Below are 4,632 nucleotides of genomic sequence, written 5' to 3'. Positions count from 1 at the left end.
TCAGGATCCAGGATTCTGGAGAGCACTCTTCCATGAGTATGGCATGTACACTACCCTTGTCCCTAAAGGTCCTGACCCCTCTCAACTGGACTTGTCCTCTGCCACGGAACAGGGAGTCCTGCTCAGGAAAGAGAGGTATAACACCCTTCAGAAATACATCCCACCCTGCCAGAGCAGGGAAAGAAAAAACAGGGAAAAAAAAAAAAAAGAAATTATGGAAGACTCCCAACTGTGCTGCAGTACAAAGGAATATCTTGTTCTTTTTGAGATCCATATGGGAAACTTAAAATGAATTGGTTTGCTTTATGAATTTTTAACTCTGAAGCCAAACAACCCCATGTATAAAAGAACTGTGGAATGGGAGATCCTGACACAGATCTGCAGTTCCAAGAGCAGAAGAAATACATCTCATTTTTCCCTGTTTGTTTCTTTTACTCATCTCCCATCTCCCAGCTAAGGGAGAACTCCTGCAGAGTGCATTTAATTAAGCAAAACCCATTTGTTTAATGTCTCGAACTCGGGGAAACAGGAGTAAACATTCTCGTGAAACACCAATGTAAATTTATTTAAGGACAGGAGTTTGTAATGACCAAATCACATCTTGTACTGAAACCCCACTTAAATAATCAGATTGAGAGTGCCCAGAGACCGCCTGGGAGCTGTTTTTAGAAGAAGAAATGTTTTGTTCTGTTATCTGAGATGTCCCAGGACAATCCTGCTGAGAGGATGTTGTTACCAAAGGGTGTCCTAAGTGGGTACTCATGGAATGACCCTCTGTGCAAACTGAGAGAGACATGGGACACAGCATGACAAAACACTGTTGCGGAAAATCATCTCACTTTCCCCCTAATGTGTTCTGAAATTACCTATTTTATTCCTTCTAGGATGAGTCTTCATTCAAGCCATCTTCATGAAGCCATCTTCACCAATTTCCACTCTTGGATTTGGTAGAAAAGTAAGTATTGAAAATGAAAAAGATTTTTTTATTCCTTCTGAAATCCCAGCATTTTTCTTTTCTCTGTGAGAAAGCAAACAATACAAACATGAAGTTTTGAAAAAAAACCCTAATTTTTTTGATTTCACTAAAATTTTCCATTTGCTGAGCAGGTCTGCCTGCCAATAAAGACCCCGGCCTGTGCCCCCCTCCATCCCATTTCTGCTGAAATGCACCCTCCTCAGGGTGAGACGTGTCTGCCTGAAAGCCCTCAGGGCAATGGTTTCCAAGAAGGGAGATTCACAGTGGCCTCAAAACGAATCATCTGAAAGTGGTCACTGCTGCGTGTCACAGCTTGCACGCTCACCACAAATTGGCTCTGGCAAATCGAGTGTGGCTGACCTTTTTCTAAGTGAGTCATTTATTTCTGTATACCTGTCCTTGCCTGCTCCACTCAGAGGTACTCCAGCTCCATCCTGATGGCCTCGATACTCAGAGATAATGCTTCCCGCCTCCTTTCTGATTTCAGGTGGTCCTGGGTGTTAATCAACATGCTTTCATCTCTTCCTGCTGTCTTCTGCACCTTCCTCTGGACATGGGAGATGTGCTGCCACTGTCTCTTCAAAGCAGCAGTGCCTTCAGGCTCGGGGCTGGCTGCAAACCAGCCCTGAGAAGAGATGCTGGCCTTCCTGGTGTGAGGGGTGAGAGCTCTGTTGAGGAAAGTTGCTGGAAAACCCATGCTACCATTGCATCTCACACTGGGTGTTAGCAAATGGTCACAGGTGAAGCCCAGACCAGTTCACAGCCAAGCTAGAGGCCCCCAGGGATGCACACAAGAAGGAAGAGTGCGGCCCTGCCTCTCCTGGGGCACAAGAACAACTCTGCCCTGGTTGCAAGGAGCTGGGATGTATCCAGTCCTACTGCCTTGGGGGTGTCACAGCATGCCTTGTTGGAAGACAGATAGCTTTTAGGTGGAGAGCAAATTTCCAGGAGAAGCTCCTACTAACCAACACCTAATCTCTCCTCCCTCATTGGCCCTTTCTCCTTCTTTCTGGCACTGTCAGCGATGCCACCCTCTCTGCTCTGTCACACATGTACCAAAATCCTGTGTGACCTTCAGCTCATTCTTCTCTCTCCTCTTTCCCCAAGTTCATAACAAATTCCTGCAGTTACAGTTCAGCAGAGAGGGGGTGGCAGGGCCATGTTCCAGCCCTGGCACTGCGGCTGTTTCTGCACATGTGGTTTCTGCCAGCTGCTGAGACCAAAAAGCAGGGATTCATTCAGTCCAAGCCCCCTTTAAAAAAAAAATAAATTAAGTATGGTGAGAAATGGAAGCCATTTTCCTATTTTGGGATGTGGGAAATTGCAGGTCTCCCTGGTTATTTATGCTGGTAGTGTTTTCAGCCAGCAGTTCTCGAGGGTGTTGAGAAGGAGCTACAGTGTCTTTTGGTTGAGCAGCACAGTAATTTACAACTTACAGATGAGTGCACACCCACAAAAACTTGTGCACATATCAAACCCCAAGCACCAAAACTGCAGGCAACCACAGAGCCACGCTGCAGAAACCTTCCTGACAGGTCCTGTGAGGAACTGTCAGAGGTAATGGCACGTGGCCATCTTCACCATCCTGGGAATCCACGTCACCAGGCTCTGTCCTGCAAGGCAGATTCTGCCACTGCTGATCAGGCCTCCTCTGGACAGAGTGAGTCAACTCTGAGCAATAAAGTATTAGCAAAGCAACCATCACGGATCCACTGGGACTTCTCTAGGAAACCAGTTCTGCTTCATTCCCACCAATTCAACTTTACTCATCACTACTAACAGAAACTACACCACCAGTGAAAAATACTAACATAACATGGAACAGACCTTCATTCCTTATCTGAACACTACACAGATCCCACTCCCTGAAAGCCTCCACTGCTGGGGCAGGCTGACTGGCTTGGGCTGGGGTACACACAATCTACTTTAAAAGCCCTGTTCTCACATGGTGACGGTGATACCCTTGTACCATGTACACAGAGAGGAGACAGACCCATTCCATGTAAAATAACTAAATATGGTGGACAGGATCATAGACAGGGCAATACTTTAATTTTGGTTAATGATGCTTCTCTGTGCTTATTCTTATGTAAACTGAGAAGAGGTTTCTGTCTAAGTCTATAAAGTATGTGCCTCAGAAATATATTTAGCCCTCATGGCACAAAATAAACCTCCTAAATGAGATTGCTGTAGGCTTGAGCACTTGTCTAGTAAACTGGAATAACCCAAATTTACTGAAGATTAAGGATTTTATACAATTTCTTTATAAAGTAATCGTGGCATTAGTCTCCAGCAAAACTGCCACAGACCTCAACAGGCTCAGATCAAGGGATCCATTTGAAGTGAATATTTAGAGTAACCTCACACTCTGTCCATTTATTTTCCAGATCTCATCTTCATCTGCTGGGTATGTACCATGCCTTTCCATCTATTGGCATGGCTCTGTACAAACAGTAGATAAGGAACAGTAATTAGGTGGAGTGGCAGAGAGGAGTTCCATGAGGGATGAAGCTCATAGCCCAGCAGTCCCAAATATCACAGCAGAGCACGGCTGCAAAGAGGAACCTGTCACCAGGCATGGGACTGGTCCCATCCCTCGAGTCTCCTGCAGTTGTGGAGGCCAAGAGAAGAAAAGGCAGGTGTAGGACTGGAGGCTGGGGAGCTGGCACTGATTAGAGAGCATCCTTACGAAACAGCTGGCATTTCTCTGCTTGCCTGCCCGGAGAGAGCTGCGCATTTTGTCTGAAGCCAGTCTCTTGAGAGCAAGCCCTGAAGAGCCCCTATTGTAAACACCACACAAAAACACAAAGGAGAGAGCCCAAAGTAAAAAATATTTCCATAATAAAACTGTCAAGGGAAAATGAGAGACCAGAAACCTCTGTACCGCCAAGTAATTAAGAACAGTGACTCCCTCTCCAAAGCATTTGAGATAAACTGTCTCCTTGGAGAGGAGCATTTGGGATGAGACGAACACAGGGACTAGAGGAGTAGATGACCCAGGGAAGAGTGCCTAGAAGCTGCAGGGGATGAATACGTGGCTTGAGCTCCTGCCAAGGAGCACAGAAATCCCCACTTCCCTGTGGGCTTCCTGATGTTCTTCCACAATTTCTCCAAATTAGGTCACTCCCACACAGCCTACAAGTAAGAGCAGCCAGCACTGGACCACCCAGGGCAATGGGGACAACGCTGAGGATGATGAAACAGAACCCCAGATGATATGATGCAAGGGAGGGTTGGGCAACCAGAAACACACTCCAGTGGAAGAGGGACAAAGAAAAGTCACAGATGATGGTGGAACGTGATCTCTGAGTTGTGCCCAGCCTAGGGTGGGAAGTCCTCATGTCATGGAGCTCTGTGCACGCAGTCAGCCCAAGCTGGCACGTGGGGGTCCATCTGTGGCCTCGCTGCATCCGTAGTATGGTGGCTCCTCAGCTGAGGTGTTTCTCTGCCAGCACAGGAGAGCTGACTTTGCCAAAGTCTTATGTTTGCTGTGGCCAGCTGAGAGAGCTGTCCCCATGCTTAGCTTTCAGAAGGGGTTCACCAGCAAGGAATGAAATGTGGTGTCAGGGCCCCGGGTTATTTCTCAGCTAAATACTGAGAATCTGCCTCCTTCTATGAACCATCTGGGATTCACTCTTCTCAGCACTGGACCAGTG

At 46.9% G+C, this 4,632-nt stretch overlaps 1 protein-coding gene across 1 annotated transcript in view; it reads right to left on the bottom strand.

Annotated features, from left to right (window-relative positions):
- Positions 1-986: 986 nt before the first annotated feature.
- Positions 987-4,632, bottom strand: part of MCM5 (minichromosome maintenance complex component 5) — a 22,964-nt gene continuing 19,318 nt past the window's right edge. The window contains exons 17-18 of the mRNA XM_008636595.2: positions 1,370-4,632; positions 987-1,018 (exon numbers count right to left, since the gene is read on the bottom strand). The exon at positions 1,370-4,632 is cut by the window's right edge and continues 9,544 nt beyond it. The gene's annotated coding sequence lies outside the window, so the exon portion shown is untranslated. The remainder of the gene's footprint in view (positions 1,019-1,369) is intronic.

This window comes from Corvus brachyrhynchos, unplaced genomic scaffold, assembly GCF_000691975.1.
Source record: "Corvus brachyrhynchos isolate BGI_N302 unplaced genomic scaffold, ASM69197v1 scaffold56, whole genome shotgun sequence".
NCBI lineage: Eukaryota > Metazoa > Chordata > Aves > Passeriformes > Corvidae > Corvus > Corvus brachyrhynchos.
This window is presented reverse-complemented; position numbering and strand designations above follow the sequence as displayed.